At 38.5% G+C, this 19,731-nt stretch overlaps 1 protein-coding gene across 4 annotated transcripts in view; it reads right to left on the bottom strand.

The window, feature by feature from the left end:
* Window positions 1-19,731, bottom strand: part of SPSB4 (splA/ryanodine receptor domain and SOCS box containing 4) — a 380,807-nt gene that overhangs the window by 339,095 nt on the left and 21,981 nt on the right. Inside the window, exon 1 of one of the 4 annotated variants that reach the window (XM_068691543.1) lies at window positions 16,683-16,702. The exons of 2 other annotated variants lie outside the window; for them this stretch is intronic. The gene's annotated coding sequence lies outside the window, so the exon portion shown is untranslated. Of the gene's footprint in view, window positions 1-7,397; window positions 7,468-16,682; window positions 16,703-19,731 lie in introns of those variants that run through there. One more of the 4 variants, XM_068691537.1, reaches the window with a different exon arrangement.

The raw sequence follows: 19,731 nt of genomic DNA on the forward strand, positions 1-19,731 counted from the left end.
TTAATGCAAAACTCCAGTAGAAATAAGGTTGGCAAATACTGAAGGACAGCTTTAATAGATGTGCAGTTCAGGCTTCTATCTCTCTCCCTTCCATTAACGTGTGTCAGCCATCACTACTGCAGCTCTAGCTCCAGCCAAAATACCTCTGCAAGGTCAGCAAAGGAGTGGAGAGATGAGGCAAAAATCTTTGGGGAGCATAGGGAACTTATGCAGTCCCCCGGTCTAGAAACTATGAATCTAGTGAAAATTGAGCTGAGGTGGAATGCTGCTTCTCCACACTTTCAAGGACAAAAACCTTTTTAAGGACCAGTTCCAAGGGCAACAGACAACAAAGACATTTCAAAAAATGTGTTCTCGTTTCTGCTGTGCTTCAAGTGAGCCAGGAAAGTCACTGGCTGACCTCAAGCCAACAGAGATGAATAAGTCTTATAAGGGAAAAACCATCTTACCAAAACAACTCAGAGGAAGCTCTCCCAGTTTCTTTTATAGCCTGTCCCTCCAGCCTCTCCTATAACTTCTGCAAAAGTGAAGTTCTGCTCTAACTAAGGAAATTGTTCAAGCGCACAATTAGGTTCTCTCTGTAATAAAGCAATTCTTAATGTATCAGTTAACTGCAATTCTTTAACCACGTACACTTCCTTAGAGCAGAGCAAAAAGGACCAGTTACAACTATTCGGTTCTCTAGTGAACCCACCTGGAAACACACTTTGAAACAAATTATTTTTAGTAATACAAAGGAAAAATAACAGATCCTAATCCAAGGAAGTTTAAGTTTTGTTTCTAAAATTAAAAAATTAGACTCCCATGAATTTTCATGAATCTGTCACACAACCCTACATTGATGCCCAGTGAAGTTTCCCCTGTAAAGTTTTCTCAAATTTTAATAAAACTTGATACAATTAATGCTATCTGTCAGGCAAGGCATTTTTAAAACCGTTTCCTTAATGACACCTGTACTTGTTTTATAAGCAGGCTCACTTTGAAACAAGTGGCAAGTTTGCCATGAGGAACATTTTTACTGACAGAGATTGTTCTTTAAACATGATATGATGTCATTTAACATGCCCTGCACAAAGCACAATATTTACAGTATTTATTCCAGACATTTAACTTTACGTACCTAAGTTAGGAGTCTCCTCTCCTTTCTGCCCCACCCCAAGACACATGTAGGGTGTCTCCGATACGGACACAGGCACACTCCCCCAGAGAACTGAATTCTTTTATAATTACAGCTAAAAACCACCTGCTGGGGTTACCTGTGTCTGTCTTTTAGTTACACAGGAAACCTTAGAGCCCAAAGTAGAAGGCTAAAGATAGAAACTATACACAACAGCATGAATACAGCATAATTTCTCCCTCAACCTATGGAACATTCATTTCCCCAAATAAATCAGTCCTCAGAAACCGTCCCAAAATGCACCAACTCCTTTGCAGATACTGAGGAACAGAAATCCATAACCGAGAGCTCACTGCTCCGTAATGGTTTTCACAGACACTGGTTACACTGGATTACTCAAAAATAGAACTATTTCCTGAGAAGCTGAAAAGACTGAAGTGACTACATGAAAGCTTTCAAGTATTTACATAGCCTCCCAATATGGGAAAGTCATCCAGCTACTGTACTACATGACACTGCACAACTGAGCAGAACATGCCAAATGGCTGTAATCCACGCCTAACAGTTTGGGAAGTTCTTGTCCGAACTGCTGCCAGTTTTAGATTATTTACACATGATCAGGAATTTGGTTTGCTTTTTACTACTTGCTGGTTAAAAAAACTCCACACTTCTTATTTTCAAACCATCACTATAGCAACCACACAGCTGTCACCTTATATTTCTAAATTATCTGCTAATAAGAACAGAAACTTGTGAATCAAAACGCCATTGCAACACTGGTTCACAAAATACCTCGAACTTTCAAAAAAGAAAACAAAATGAAAACAAGCTATATATAAGTATGGTGCTTTTTAGCTAATCCTTTTTTACTTTATTATTGTAAAAATATCCAAACAGAAAAAGATACAAGGTAGCAAAAAGATATACCTTGGTCTATAGCACATATATCGATAACATAGCTTGGTGGTAAGTGCACATCTATGATAAACACTCTGTTTATTAACACGCTTTTCCCAGACGTTCTGCATTTGTTTCAGCTCATTTGAAGTATGAGAACCATGCCAAACAAATGCCTTTTTTGGATCCAATGAAACGTGGTAACTCTGTCCTAGTCCTTTTTACCCTGTGCAGATTATGATCTTTATCACGTCCTTAATCGTTTCACCTGTTAAGTCCTAAAAGTGCAAATGTGTAATGGGTGCAACTTTCATGGTGTTGTCAAGCTAATAAAGTGCAATGTCCATCCTTAGGTTCATGCACAGGATCAGTGGAACCAGGACAGCATCTAGAGTATTTTACTGATGAAAAGTTTTCACTGAGCAAAAAAACGCTCTCTGATGTTGTGACGAAATCCACAAGAGCCAACAGGTGAGATCTTGTGCATATACCCCAATCCACAGGCATTACTTCACTGGCACGAGGCAGTAACAGAGTGGGAAGCAGCAGGCTCCTCTCCTGGAACAACTCAAGCACATCTATCTGCCCCTGAGCCGCAGTGCTCAGCACAGCCTGCTTATCCACATACTGCACCATATGTGTCTCAAGTGCAGCATGACAAAGCTCTTTCGTTATGCTGGCAGGATGCTGAATTTGAGCTGTGTATGATCAAAACACAAGCCTTTAACCCATAACTTCTTGTCAGACCAAACGGTACAGGTGAGTGAAATCTAAACCCCCTCAGAATCTCTACTCTTTGCCTGCTACCAATGCTTTCTTTCTCCATCACCACTGATGTCTTCTAAGTAGATTTTTAAAGGATTTTTATCTCTTTTAAAAAAGTTACATTACTGCCAAAAAAAAATATGACAAAATGTTTTTGCTTAATCACAGAATCACTCAGGTTGGAAGAGACCTCAAGACCATCGAGTCCAACCTCTGACCTAACACTAACAGTCCCCACTAAACCATATCCCTAAGCTCTACATCTAAACGTCCTTTGAAGACCTCCAGGGATGGTGACTCCACCACTTCCCTGGGCAGCCTGTTCCAATGCCTCACAACCCTTTCAGTAAAGAAGTCCTTCCTAAGATCCAACCTAAACCTCCCCTTGTGCAACTTAAGCCCATTCCCCCTCGTCCTGTCACCAGACACGTGGGAGAACAGACCAACCCCCACCTCGCTACAGCCTCCTTTGAGGTACCTGTAGAGAGCAATAAGGTTGCCCCGAGCCTCCTCTTCTCCAGGCTGGACAAGCCCAGCTCCCTCAGCCACTCTACTACTCTTGCAGAGGAAAAACAGAACAAAACAAAAACAAAAACAAACAAACAAAAAACCTGTCCTACTGTTTCACAGACTTTCCATACATTTTCCTCTCATAATTTGAGAGGTTCCAAAATCCTCTAAGATCTTTCAGGAAATCTGAAGAATACAATCTTGGACCGCATATTTGAATGCCTTACTGATACGTGGATATTTGTTGCATGTCACCTCTGCAGAAGAGCTGGAGGTTTGTTGGGTATCTCATTCACATACTGCCCTACTACTTATGACAGTGGGACATTCTTCAAATTTCCTTTAACTCCACATTCACAGTGCTTAAAAAAGCAGATTGCTAATGGTAAGGCTACTGCATAAGATATTGATACACATTCTCAGTTATGGTTTCATCTGGGAGACAAGGGAAGTAAGTCTTCTGGACTGAGTTTAGAAATTTGCACCTGAAACCAGCTCAGCTGAACTCAGCATTTCAAATCTGCGTTTCTTTTTATTACTGTATTAAAAACTGTTTTCATTTATTTATTTTAGGAGGAGCACTCAATTTACTTAGAACAAAGACACCTGCATTGCCGTGCTTCTAAAGCAAAGTTTGACTTACAAAACATCATTAAAACTTCTAAGTGCTAAGAACTAGCCTTTGCATTTAAACTTTACCATGCTTTTGTTAAGATAGTCTGATACAAAGACTAGATTGCTGGCTTTCTTTTGAAACCCTCTGATGTATAAAGCACCAGGGAGATTTTATTTTATTTTTTTCCCAGAGAGATGACAAGAAGAGATATCATAAAGGAAAGAGAAAGTGCTTTAAGAAAATGAAACCAAAATGCAAAATATATCGGGAAGATTAGTTGGGAGTGTGTGGGTGGGGTGATTTATTTATCTGTATTTAGTAAGTGAAAATTAAATTCAGTCTCAGTAAGTCTAAAGACACATTTCCAATCCACTTCAACTGCTGGAGCATCAGCATGTGCTAACGTGCCCACAAACAGGACTGTCATCTGGGGGGGAAGAGAAAGAAAAAACAATTCTGAAGTAGCCTCCAAATATTCCCAATTTTATTTGTCTGGAATTAAAACTGTTCTGCTAGAGTGTTTGTAATGCAGCCCTGAAGAAGTACAGTGCTACCAGATTTGTGGTTGACTTTTGTTTCCCCTCTCTCCTTCCCATCTTTGCATGTGAAAGACCTCCTATGCCTTCAATGCCCAAATGTAGACAGTTAGGGTACAGGTCAAAATAAGACCATGTTCATAGCCAGCCTTTTTTGACCAACAAGATCACAGAAACAATTATTGATTCTCACTTTTTGAGGTTCACTTTCATTGGAAGAAAAGTCTGAGACCACATAATTTAAAAATAGAAAAGAAATTATCTCAGGCTAGCGCTGTTTTATAGCGGCTGTTTCTACTTCTATTCTTTGGTATATTCCATCTATCCAGATTTTGATATATCCCATCTATACAGATTTTTCACCTCAGATCCACACAGAACCAGATACTGTTACCTACCTTCTCCAGTCTATGTCGGAAATTAGTTTTTGCATCAATAAACGCTGTTAAATCCTTAAGGTCTAAATGGCCTTAATCAAAAGTCATCCCAGGAATGCTACCCAATGCTATTTTCTACACGTTGCTGTCCCTTCTCCTGCCTCCTTTCTCACTTGCCCCGATCCTGCTGTCCTGATGGTTTTGTAAATTGGCCAGTTTACAACACTGGATATGCAGAAAGTACCTCAGTCCTGAAAAGCTGCTAAGCTTTTGTCTGTCACAAACAGTATGAGAGGTGCCAATAAAAGTGTATATTAGTGCAAGTTTTTCCTCATATACGTTAGGCAGAACCAACCTTGGAAAAATACGCAGCCAGCTGTGCTCAGCATTCCCCGTGCCCCCTCTTCCCATGCCGTAATTAAAAGAAACATGCCAACATATTCCTACAAAACCAACTTACACGTTAGAGCAGCCCAATACCGTGTACCTTACTGCTTCTTTGCAAGTCTTTATTTTCATCCGCAAAAATAAACTAAGAATGGGAAAACTCTCCCACGAACTTATCTGGGATCAGCAAGCCCCCTTCCTCCCCTTCCCTTCTGCGCGAGGGGGTTCAATGCAAGCCCCACCCTGGCAGCCAGACAATAAAGCTGCAAATAACTTATTCTGATCAAAGCCCCATCTGCTTGGCAGCAGCAATTCAACTGCACTTGTGGTTTTTGTATGGCTGCAGCTTCTGAGTTGAATGATCCTTTCATTTAGATGGAAGTTTAAACAAAATATGGTAATTAGCATCAACCACTGTGGCTTTCATGGCTACTGTCTACAAAGACATCTCTAATAAAAGGACTTTCCTGCTTTCCCATCTAATTACACAACATTGTTGAACAATACAATTTAAATTTAAATCAGCCAGTTCTTTTTCTTCTGAGTCAGTTAACAGACTTCCTGCCTTGAACTACCTATCGGACGGCAGAGACTACAACTAAAAAGAGGAATTCCACCTCAAAACAATCTCCCTGAATTTTGTTTCATCTTCCCCTGTGGAATGTGGCTGAGGTTGGTAACGTTTAGCAGTAATATCCCAAGTACAAAACTACTTATCTACCTTTCAAAAGGAAAGCAGGATTTAGCTTTATACCACATTAGGATGAAAAAAATCCAACATTATGTAGCACTGCAGTTTTATTACACAATAAAGATGGCAATGTGCAATGACGGATGTTTTTAATGAGATAACGGCAATGCTCTAGTCAATAAAAACCTTGATAGACACAATCCTGAACGATATAAGCCAGACAAAAATGAGTTTATTTAAGCCAATACCAGCTTGTGTTTAGGTACTACAATCCCTCATTACAATAAAAATCAATAGTGGAAAATTCAATTTTACCAAACCCGAGCATTTCTGGACATTGTATTTTATACAGGCAATCATATGCCAGGCTGAACGTGCCTGGCGTTGCAGCTGAGCGGAGCGGGGCCTGCCTAGGGCTGGGATTGCAAGGGCAACCCCTGGGGTGTAGCAGCAGGTGCTGCAGAAAAAAGCCAGTGGCTCAGTGTCAAACACTTAGTAAACATTATCCCTCAAAAACGGATTGAATAGAAAGACTTAATCTGCCCACATCATTGCTGATGAGCTGATAGGCAGGAATAAAATAGTGGTAAAGCTGCTGGCTGGGACAGGGGTTTGGCCACCTGAATTTCTTTCTGCTGCTCTGACAACTCCAATCCAAAGATTTACCCTAAAACCTTTTTTTACCACCTTCTATCTGCCAAGTGAAACAAATAGGGCAGACAGATGAAATATAACTGAGAGAGCCAGCTATTTTAGTTGTATGAGTTGTAAGTTGAGGGAACAGTTTTTACTGTGTATATACTATGTCTGAAATGTTTGTAAAACTCAGTTTTAAAAATATAATTGGAAGGGAAAGCTCCAGACCAGTAAGTGGCATTCTACATTAGTCCCAAAACAACAAGAGTAACACGGGGTACTAAAAGGAGGAAAACTTTCTATTTAAGTAACACCATCTACTGTATGTTCCCCAAACAGCTAAATTGCGAACAGATTGGGAACTGGAATACAGACAGACAGCATTCCTCACTTACTTCTTGTTATATAATTGAACAGTAAAAAAGAGCATGTTAAAACAGAAACTCTGCTAAACCCAGCCCAACAGTCCCAGCTTCTAAGCAAGTGGTCTCCCACCCAAACACTTTGGCCGGGCCAACGTGGAAGGCCCCCTTGTCCCACGCTGCATTAGAGCTGAGCTCACCAGTTATTTCCTCCTCTTCCAGCCCTGAGCTATTAGCGTCCCATACCCCCCACACATCCCAGCCGAGAGCAGGGGGCTCAGACTCCAGTTTTGTCACCCAGAAAGACAGCGTGTGGACTTTCATCACATACCATATAACGAGCAGCTCATCTACCAACCCACCTAACCCAGCGATGAAACACAACAAAACACACGCGCTTTTCTGCTTTCCACTAAAAAACAAACAAAAACCCCAAAACATACTGACTATTTGGGGGAGGAATGGAAAAAAAAAAAAAAAAGAATGGAAACTGAAAATACTACCTGTCAGGAAAAGGCCCAATAGACATTCAGTTGTCCATTCAACAAGGGGAGCTTACAGCAATCTTAAAACCTGCATGAGGAAAAAAAAAAAAAAAAAAAAAAAAAAGGAATTCTCTCCATAAATTACTGACTTCAGAATTATTTTGCCCGTGTCTTCTTGGTAATAAATTAAGGTACATTTAGAAACAGTCAATAAAAGTTTCATGAATAATTAATAAGCTTTTATATTATGTGATACAGATGGTAATCTTCACATTAGGGGAAAACATTTCACATAAGGTACAATAAGATGTCCCATACCCAATAAAACTGTAAAACAATGACTTCAATTCACTTTTAAACAGCCATGAAAATTCTGCAATTTTTGCATTATCTGCTTCCTTCGTGTAACAGGACCTACTGCACGGTACTCTTGCATTGACAGGAATAAGCTGGAAGTTTGTGTCTGGGTTTTATCTGTGTTTCTACAGGTAGGTTATAGAGATACCTTTTTGTTTAACTTGTGATCCAAACACATTTTTTTAATTGTAAAGAAACCACGAAAAAGCAATCTCCTAAGTTTCTATTCATTTGGAGGAATGCTGCCAAATATTGTGCATTTAATTGCTGCAAGTAGGAAACTGCATTAAATTGAAAATTGTGTGTCACACACACTACCGAAGAATGACCTTCTGTACACAGGAAAGCATTTGCCCATCCCACAGCTACTGTTATGCCAGTAAACTGTAGGGGAGTTCATCACGATTTAGCAATTTGGTTTGGAATTTAGCTTGAACCATTCAGCAAAAATATTTACTAAACTGAAAATATTAATTTCAAGTAAAACTGAAGTATCTCCAGAAATAAAAACAAACAAAGCCCACACTTCCAGGGCTACAGCCACACAGGGCCAGAGCTCCTGAAGGAACAGAGGTGCACACATTGCACTGTGGCTTCCACGAGGAGAGCGAGCCTGAAGCATCCCCAGTACGAGCCTCACGCGGTGTGACTGGAACCACTGGTGCAGTTTCTGCAGAGCACCACAACCTGCACGTGTGCAGCAGGCACTGCCTGCACATCTCAGCTGCTGATTCAGGTCACTGGGGCTGTTCTGCTGACTTTTTCCTAGAGAGCTTGAGGATTATCAGAGAGACAGACTGCTTTTAATACACATCATTTGCTAATCGTGTTCCTGTGTAATTTTTTTTTTTATTTTTATTTTTATTTTTTATTTATTTATTTATTTTTTTTTACTTTCCCTTATATGAGAACAAACATGAAACAGGTAAGATATTAAGTCACTCTCTGAACTAGGAAGCTGCTTCAAGAGCCCCTGACATAATTTCACAGGCATCTTTGTAGAAAATGGCAACAACGCACCATGGAGGGGGGCCACTCCTCATCACGCTAAAAGCGTTACAATTAAGAACCCTCAGTTCCAACAATGACAGCCTTAATAAATGCTATTTGATATTCCTCTCATTATCAATGCAGAAAAATGATTTGCAGCTTAAACAATAAAATTTAAAAAAGTCCTCAGAAGTGGACTGAATGGCACCACATTAAAAATAAATATTTCCCTTCCATAAAAAGAGAAATTGAAATTTCTGTTTATACCTTGAAATGCGCTTGAAAAAAACATGAAATAGAAAAAAAAAAAAGTTGTGTAATGGAGGTTTTTATGGAAAGTGACCCAGAAAAACAAGATACAAATGGAGCCTGAAAGCTCACATTAGCAGGCCTGGGACTGAGGAACAAGTCCTCAAGGCCTACAGGTAAATGATCTGTAGTACTAAATCCCCTTGAAAAGGCTTCTGAAATCAAGGGAGCATGCCAGCTGCTTAGCAACATCAGATCCTGGTCTTTGCATCATCAGAAAAATGAGCTTATGAGCCTTAGAAAAAGAGATTCTTGTGCAACCAAGTTTCTGCTGACAAGCAGCTGGGTGGATGTCTGCCCACTACAGCTGGATGCACATACTCAAGCTTCTGTCAGACACAGCAAGCTTTACTTTACAATTACTATTTCTGAAACATGTTTCCCCCAACCTAGATTAAGATAGCAGCCTCTCTAATGCAATCTCCTGTTAGCAGACCAATTACTGTCACCTTTAACACGTTCCCATCTACAACCATCTGTGAGGTGACTTAACAGAAATGATAAGCAACAGCTCTCAAGGGAAAGGACAAATACACACACGGTAATATGACTGCAGGTAAGATATTTGTCTAGGATACAATGTTTACATGAAAAGTTGTTGCAGTTATGCACAGCCATTGTTATGATTATTTTTTCCTGATAAATGTCATTACTTGACATAACTGAAGATCCTATTCCAGTACACACAGGAACACAGACACGGGAGCACCTTCCCCTACCCTTCTCTATCAGTGCAATCATTGATCAGTACATCTCCAATTCAGCTGTCGCTCAACAGACTTCCCAAAACTCCCCACGGTGTGCTCATACAGAGATGACTGCATCTACCAGCTCACAGACAGGGAGCAGACCTATTTGGAACTAGATGCTCACTGCACACTTTTTGCATTTATGTTAACTATTCCATCCCTGCTTCCTGTTTGTCTCTTCTGCAGTATTTCATCTTCGGATGCTAGACCAGATGACCTGCAGAAGGTCCCTCCAACATAAATCACTGCATGATTCTGTGAGCTTTGTCTTGCAGGTTCTCTGGGGAAAAAGCTCTTTGTACAGAGACCAAAACAACACCAGGTTTAATTTCACACTATAAAAATAATAATTCTGGGTATGGCTATGAATATGTAGAATTATTAGGGGAAATGTTAGGAGTTCTCTGAATATGTAGGTATTCACAAACACACACAAAAAGCCAGCTGTCACCTTCCATACAGAAAAGCACTCTCAAACTCAGTTTGCCTTCATTTGCATTAATGTATACATGATCACCATCCACCAGGTCTCCCGTGCTTGTTTTAAATGTTGTATTAAGCTTGACAGGGCCAAAATGGATTAGCACAGGTAGCAGGAACAGGCAGCATTTTAATTTGATTAAGGGATAATAAATCTGTTTCTTGTAAACTGTCATTACAGCATCTTACAGGAAGATCCATTATCTATGCTGAAACATAACATAGTATCACAGCCATCCTCATCTCTAGCCAATGTCACATTATCATCTGCAAGACTCATTTAAAAGTGCATACCCTGTGTGGTCTTCTCACCTTCTAAATGTCTGCTTAGCACTGGCAGAAAGATCCTAGCCACCAACTGAAAGGATTACTACAGTCTTTCCGCCACTGAAGTCACTTGCCTTTGGCCTCATGCCTCTACAACACACCATAGCGTACAATAATCCTTCAGAAAAGCACTGCCTGTCATGTCTTATTATTTAAATATTGAAAGGCAGGTAAGTATCCCACTTAAAAGAGAGGTCTTAATCTGAAAACACTTCAAAGGGATCTCTAATGACTTGGCTTTAACTCATCTTTCTTCCGCTTAACTGTAGCTTTGATGTTCTCCCTAATCTTCACCTAACTCTCAACTCACGAGCACATAATCACAGAAGAGTTTTTTAGAACATAACATGTACAACTGACATATTGAATAAAAGGCACAAGTAGGTTAGATCTGGCAATCTGATTTACTTGAGAACTCAATGAGGCCTCTGTGAGCCACATTTACTGCTGACAAATACTCCTCACGCATAAGACTGATACCATATCACCACAAAAAGGGGAGAAAACAAAGAAGTTTCATGGTATTTGGTCACACCTGGTGATGCTAACATAACCTGTAGGCATGGGACATATTTGCAGACACTATTTACAAACGTTTCACCTTCACCATCATGACTTTGTGAACTTGAAACATGCTGGAATTTGTTTCCTCAAAAATCCACCCACGTTACGCTACTGAGAGAGTTGAAAAATCAAGAGGTAAATGCAAATAATGGGCATTCCTTATGGGCTAACGTTGGTTTTGTTTGTTTTGTTTTTAAGGCAAAACCAACCCCCAATAAGCTAATTTCTATAATACCAAGACAGACATAGAAAGATAATTGGTAAATACTTTGGTAATTCCAAAGTATTTTTTATAACCTGATGCTACTGCTATGCTATGTGGAACAATGCTATGTGGAACAGGAAATTAGTCACTGTTTATTACTCCCCAGAGCAGCTACTCATCAGTTCCAATAAATGTTATTTCTGGACATGTATTAGACATCCATACCATAAAAAGGGCACACACACACATACACTACTACTAACTATTCAGATGTAACAACAGAATGAAATTCTGAAACATTAACATGAGGATTTGTCTTAAGGAAAAAAAGAATCCTATTTGCAAGCAGCTGTGAGTTGCAGAGATTCGGTGGCTGCTCCATCCGAACAGATGAGTCTAAAGGGCAACAACAGAGCTCCTGCCTTGCCTCTGATAGCGATCTTCCCATGAATCATACATACTATTTAACATCTATGCAAGTGCTGCCAATCCTCGTTTCTCAAATGTTTAGAAAGTGTAGGACTCTTTGCAGAGGCATTAACCAATTTCATTTTTCCAGCCACTTAGTCTTAAACAACTTTTTCAGTCCTCAGAAATGTAAACATTTTCTTAGTATGCATGCAAACTGCCCTACCAGCTACACCCCAGATAAGAGTGTGAAACCTGGACTGGCTTTGTAAGAGAAGATACCGAGCAGAGGATATCTTACCACTGGTTAGTTCAGAAATGCAAACACAGGATTTAGCTCTACAACAACCTGAGTAGTAAAACAAACAGCACGCCAGCTCTGCACAGCATAACCAAAGTGCAGTTAAAAGCGACTTACACATCTACCTACGTACTGAAAACATATTGTCAGTACAATACCATTTATTGACTGATCTCTGAGTATAGAATGGGAAAGTGGACTTGTGAAATCTTTTTTTTTTTTTTACATTTGATGTTTCATGTATAACCAATGTGCCCTATGTCAAGTCCAACTGCAGTGTAACATTGATGCCTTCCTACCATCCCCAGGGGGAGGATTATAATGCTTCCCCATAATTTAAGAGGCTTTGTGTAGGTCACTTCTTTCTTCCCCAGGAATTCAGATGTTTTTTGGAAGTGGTAGCAATAAATTAGTAGGAGGAAAAAAAAAGAAAAAGCTACATCTTAATTATACCTTCTGCAAAGAAGGGGAAAAAATAAAAACAACCATAATTTCAATCATATTTATCTGCCTATAAAGTGAAAGGCACTCATCTGTTTCATGCAAGCCAATTACAAATCAAAACATAAAATGCAATTTCCTTAAAAAGGCAAAGACAACTGATCATGTGCCCGATGTGCTATAGAAAAAAAAGTTGATTACAAGCAGGCTACAAAACACATTGTAGTGCCTGTTAAGGCTCCATCAAGCTCTTTCCCTTCCCATCACACCCTGAATAGGCAGGGTGCTTGCTAGGCAATACAGAGCACACCTATTAGGTTGGAACACCTGTAGTGCCAGCTGCCCCACTCTTTGCAGACACACTCAGTAAAGCCCATGACACAGTGATGTAAAACATTCTCTTGCAATTTCCAAATAGAAAATGATCAGAAAAGAGTTGTGATGGCATTTCTACATTTTCATTTGTACAGTTTATTTCTATAGCCTTTCTATGTCTTTTAGCCTACAATTCTAAAATAGTTCAGACTGTAAGTTAATGAGAATAATACACAGGAAAAATTATTGCATCATTTCCTTTTCTCTAACAACTCCTGCCTCCAATTTTGTACTGGCTACATGAAGTGAAGTTCTTTCAAAAAGGTACAAGTTACATAAAGACCATGCAATGTACATCAAAATATACCTCCATCCTGACAGTTTTGAGATGCTCATTTGTTTCTATTCCCACTTCACTCTATGACTCCTGAATTCCACATAAGAGCATTAAACTAAATGAGACCCTATGCAGACTGCAGAACAGAATCCCAAACCACCATAAAATGAAGAACAAATTTTCACAGCAAAGGACTCAAATGACCTGCCAGCCAGAAATGATTTGCTGAAATAACATGTGAATAGCAAACAAGCAGAAGACAAAACAAAAAAAGTACACAATCTGTTTGAAAACAAAATCCAAAGAAAAATAAAGCATGCAACTCCCTCAATTAATTCACAGCTAGTGATTTCTTCACTGGCTTACATTGGTTTTAGTCTGAAAAGCAAATACTGGTGGTTCCCATCCCGTAGATCTCAAATATAGTAGTCCAAGCAGATGGCTGTAGGAGTTTGGATCAAGTGGTTGTTTACTTCAAGTTGTTTGTTGTTTTTAAAAATTTGGGCCAAGTAAAGGATTTTCAGTTGTATATTTGCAGACTGTGCTGGCTGCATCTCCTAATAACATTGCATATATTTAAGTAATAAAGTAATTGGCATAAGACTGAAAATAAACATTAGAATTTGTTTTCAAGTTATGTATACTCTGTGTTATGCCAGACCTGGCATTCCTGAGAATCGTGAGTTCCTGTAAAACCTAAAGACAGATCTCTAATTCTTAACAGAAAAAGTTGAGCAATCTCTCAATCAAAATAGTGCCTTGAAGGTCAGTTAATAAACCCACAACTAAACAGGGGGAAAAACCTTCCCACAAGGGACAAAGTTCTCACACTGGGCAGCAGGATTGATTACCTACAATGACAGTGGTGGCAGCAGCTCCTGATTCTGTGCTGGGCCGCAGGGATGTGCTGGGCAGCAGCACCTCTGGGCAGCCCGCATGGAGCAAGGCACACCCAGCAGCTCTGGTGCATACCTTGCTCCGGCAGGGCCAGAAGCATGCAGCTACATGGGAATGCTAAAAATAACTCCTATTGCTTTCAACAAACTAAGAAATCCAAATGAGGACTTCTCCGTGAACAGTATCTCTGACTGCCTACAGGATGGGAAAAAGCTTAAACAGTTGCTTACTTCCTTGGTCATTCTTTAGACATGATAAATTTTGCAGAATTTTACAAATCAGGCTTGTGGTGTTGACTGCCTGTGAATATCTACAAACTTTGGGTGAAAACCCATTTCTTTGTAATTACAGTTTAAGACTGTGCTTGGTGATCTATAATTCATCCATTTTCTATATCACTGAACATGGCTCCAGAAATCAGAATCACCTTGTGCGAGCTCTAAAGGTGAAAAAACCACAAAGGGAAGCAAAACAGTTCTGTCAGCATCAGGGTACAATCAATAGCATCCCAGATTAGACAATCAGTACCACTGTATATCATTCACAATATATATAAAAAAATCATTTTAGATTGAATTCTTAAATAATTTAAAGATATCTACTTCATATAAAAAAAGAGGCCATTAAGGAAATGCTTCACAAGAGACCCACAACTTTCATCACCTTCAGCTGAACTGAACCTACACTTTCAACATTTGTATAAACAAATTAAAAGTCCATGGTATAAAAGCAAAGATTTACAAGATTCCTTTAAAAATACTTTTAAATGACTAAATGATGTCATGTAACTACAACATACCCACAATATTTAAGTTCACCATGCACTGTTTAAAAAAAAAAAAAAAAAAAAAGGAAAAGAAAAAGAGGTTTTGGCGCAATTGCTGATTACGGTTAATTTATTTTCCCCTTTGATTGAATCTTTCACACATTAACGTTACCTGAGCAATTCTACACAAATGATTTTCCAGGGTCCAGGGGGACTCAAGTACATAGATATTTACAGGATCCTTATTTTCTGCTAATATTCGTTAAAACTGTGGCTGAAATAACAAGTTATTGTGTTACTTTCACTAAAAGGCAAGAACGACATTAAATACTAAATGAATTAAAAGGACAAGCAATCCATGAATCTGAAACACGGATAACTCTGAATTCATCAGTTGAAAACCCTGGAGAAGTGTATGATATCAAAACTGAACAAAAATAAAGTAGATTTATGTATTACTTCAAAACTATCCTATAGAAAGTATTAGGATTCTGTAGTGTAAATGCATTTTATCTGGAAAAATTTTAAACTTCTAGGAGAGAACAATATTGTTTCTAAATGCATCAGGAACTCCTACTAAATTCCAACCTTACTATAATGCTTTCATTAAGACAACTTCTATAGGACTTTTCTGAAAGAAAACTGCCTGAAGATTAGTCTTCCATTGCAGAACTCATCCCCTAACACACAGACAGTCAACCCCTGAAGATAAAGGCATTAGACAGGAGCCTGCAAACATGTATATCACTTAAGTACAAACAGAAGGAGTAGAAAAATTGATACTGAAGGATGGGCATAGTAGTAGTTTCAGTATTCCAAACATTGTTTAATTTTGAGGCATTTCCTCTTAACAGTTACTGGAAAAAAAAATCATTGTAACGTCATATGATTACTATAAAATATATTCTCAAGTACTCTTAGAGAGCAACAAATCCAGAGTTTGCACCAACTATTAATAATTATACACTTTTACGTGCATAAAGGGATGCATGTGGCCATCTTCTTTCTCAGAGTCCCTTTAAATGTACGGTCAAATCAGTTGTTATCAGTTGTAGATTGCACCACCAACTGCAGTTATGTTTTCGCAGCAATTCTGAGTTCCCCAGTAATTTAACATGAAAAGTTAATACTCCTTCAGGAAGAATTTGCATTTATTCTTGATTTTTGTAAATGCATTCTTGAAAGCAATCTTAAAGTTAGATTTGTTCCTAGCATTTATTCCTCACTTAATATGTGGTTCCTAAGCATGCAAGGCTTAGGATATAGGCAGGTTCAAAAAAGAAGAAAAACAATGTTTCCTCTGAGTTCCTTCTGCATGGAAAATTCTGCAAACAGCCCAATGCTGAGTAACCCAGGAGGCACAGCTGGAGTCAGTCCATACCCCACTTGAGTAACAGAAAAATTACTGAAGAAGTTTGGATCTTTTTGGAAATAAACTTGTGAACAAACTGGTCAGCAAAGTTAATTAGGAAGTTGCTATTTACTACTACAGACACTGCATTGTTCAACAGAGAAAGGCATTATAACTAAGGAAAAAGCTATGTGGCATGTCTTATCTGACTGCTAGGCTGGTGTTAATAATCACCAAAACATGCATCTGGGCAGTGGAGGAGCATATGAAAATACACAGCTACTTCCAGCTCAGTTTTCTACCTAGCCAGTAAGATTTCAGCTGCAAGGGCACACTGTGGCTGTTTCATTTCTTACCGACATCTTGAGTGTCTCAGTCCCTGCAATATGTCAGGGACAAGCTTCTTATAAAACTGCTTGTTACAAAGCAAATAACAATAAAACAAAATAAAGAGTTTGTACACACACACACAAAATAATTTTCTTCCTTACTTTAAGAAATCCTACCTTCCCTTTACCTATTCCTTCATTTTCTTTCCTTGGTTTAATACATGCCAAGACTTAAACTGCAAATAACTTTCTGGGAAGAAACCATGAGATTGAAAGTCTCCTTATATATTATTAAGGCAAAATTCTGTAACTCTGAAAACTTTCCATTAAACACATTTTCCCACAGTACATAACCAGTCTGTGGTTGTATTCCTTCCATGATGAGCACGCAGCCAAACACAGCAGCACGTAGACAGCCAATTTGCTAAATCATCGCACTGCAGCCCTCAGCAGCAGAAATCTGCAGGTGTATCATTCCAAAACAGGGATGAGCAATTAAGACAATTTGCTTTAACTACAGATGGTTACATTTCTGCGTCTTCTACTTTGGAATCACTGAAAGAGCATAATAAAGAAAACCAACTAACAGGCTTTGCCTTAGCACACGCCAAAAGTGGAAAAGACTAAACCATTCTCTTACCTGAATCTGTTCCATTACATTAATCTGTGTTTTTTTCTTGTTAATATTGCAGATGTTTGCCTTAGCATGCTGAGGAATATCAGTGCTGTACCCAGCCACAGGACAAAATGAATTTTTGTCATAAGATGAAGATATCCATGGGCACGACTGACTACAGGGTAAAACTGCTCCTCAATCCTTAGGCGCTCTCAAACTAGAGCAGTCAATAAGAATTAATCTGTATTTTACAGGAATTTAATTGTTGCTCTTGACTGTATTTGAGTTCAGTGAAAGTTCCTACAGCTACTAGCTAATGTGGTTTAGCCTACAGCAAACTGCACATCCGAATATTCAGGGTAAAAAGCTAGGGGGCAGGAAGTCTCTACTTGGTCTCCTTTTCAAAACAGTTTTTTAAAAAACATTTTGTTGTCTTTGGATTTGTCAGCAAGTGTTGGAGGATGTAGTACCACCAAACCCAAATGTTCAAAATTATGAGTCAGGGCACATATTCCATGAGACCTTAACAAGTATTCAGATTTTACAAAGAAACAACCAAGTTGAACTTTTTTATTTTTTTAATTTTTTACTTTTATTTCATATCATCCGTTTTCAACAGCATGGAAGTAGGAAGGCAGAGGTGTTTTTTTTTTTTTTTTTTTTTTTTTTTTTTTTTTACTGTTTTCATTTATTTTTTATTATTGTTAAGGTCCATAGTCTCTTACTAGCCTGGAGCCATTTTATTATTTTTTAAAAAAAGATTTAAATTCATGAGGTCTGCAAGCAAACAAACATGATCTGAATCACCAATTCTGAGTTAAGGGGAAGTAACAGTCAAGACTGTGCTGATATAAAAATAAAAAGATACTATGAGCATAGAGAATAGTAAACCTTCCTCTATTATAAAATAATCTTGAAGTCTCACTCATTAAAAAAATAAGGTTGAAAACTTTAAATCTCATTCATTTGGACATATTGAGAGCTAGGTTTTGAACAGTGCTCTCTGCTGGCTTCCCTACTGTACTCTGATTAGTTGAACTCCTAGAATCTAATGAGAAGGAGCAAAAGAAATGGGAATTCTCTCTGATTTCAAGTTCCAAGATTTGCTTTTTGTGTACAGTTAAAAGAGAAAATGCTACTGTCTCAGTTTTGAACAGATTTATTAACAAAATGACTCCTCCCACCAAAAACAAGATCCACATAAACACCTTTTGTATGCATACAGAATATCTTAGAAGTGTTGTTTTTTTTTTTTTTAATTATTATTATTTTTTTTTTTACTGGAGGTACATTAAAGAATATCTGAATATGTTGCTCAAAAGTAATGACTTCTACAGTACACTTAAAAAAAATAAAAATAAAACAACATGTCATCATCCATGGGTGATTTCTTGAAATGCAGGGGACAACACTAATTACTGCTGTGACACACAGTTCTGGTTTGTCCGGGGCAAAATCTGCTCTCTCACAGTTCTATAAAGTATCAGAATTTAAGTTACTTCAAATGAACCTGATAATATTACTACGAATGCCAATCTATCTACCAAGCTGAGGATCTGTGTTTTACATGAATCGCACCACGCTTACATGAATTTGTCAGAATGAGATGCCTGTTAGCACAGTAACAAAATAATCTCTTTCAAATGGGACTGGAAGAAATCAATTCACCACTGAGCTTTTAGGGAACTCACCGATCTGCCCTGCGCTCATTAACAATGGAAGTGGTAAAGAAAGCCATTTACTAATGTGCCTTACGGTGCCTGTTTGAAAAGGATGAAACGAGAGAAGATACAAGAAGGCACCTGAATTCAGGCTGAGAAGGGATTCAGCACCGGTGAATAACAGGAAAAACACACATCTGTGTTTTGATGGGGCTAGCAAATTCTGATATCATTACAATGGGAAATAGCTGCAGTACCGCTGGCATTTACTGGTGTCCATATTGCTTAATGGGCCATCACCACCACTGTGTTTGTTTGTGTTTTTGGTTTTGTTTGTTTTGTTTTTCTTTTTGTTTAGTTTTGTTGGTTAGTTTTTGTTTGTTTTCAAGCAAGACACAATGCTGGAAAATAGAATACCCTTAAAAGGCAATTACTTAAATATACACCAGAAGAGAAGCTCTTCCATTAGGGTTCGCTGATTTAGGAGCAGAGGATAAAGAGCAACATAGGCAGATTTCTAGACAAATGGTGACACTAAACTGACCATCTAGCAAATCCCGTGACAGCTTATTAAAGAGAAAAGGGGAAAATGTAATTAAGCCATACTACAGGTAATAGCTTCAACCTGTAATGCCATCTCTGAAAAACTCGCTAAAGGAGCTATTCATAGGGCCTGACATAGTACATATAAAAACACTTTACTAGCAAGAAATTAAAACAAGTGAATACAAGAGGGAAAAAAAACGTATTAATTAAATATAACTTGAATTAGCACAGAAAGGTCTCTGATTCAGGCTAGACTGAGCAGACTTCATCAAAAAGAGTAAAAGTTGCTTAGCAGTTTAACTACCCTGGTCAATAGTTCGATATCGTTTTAGCTCATTTGCTGAAAAAAAAAACAACATAAAGAAGCTAGAACAGGCTACTACGTGCACAGAATTCAAAACCA

Source organism: Anas acuta, chromosome 9, assembly GCF_963932015.1.
Source record: "Anas acuta chromosome 9, bAnaAcu1.1, whole genome shotgun sequence".
Lineage (NCBI taxonomy): Eukaryota > Metazoa > Chordata > Aves > Anseriformes > Anatidae > Anas > Anas acuta.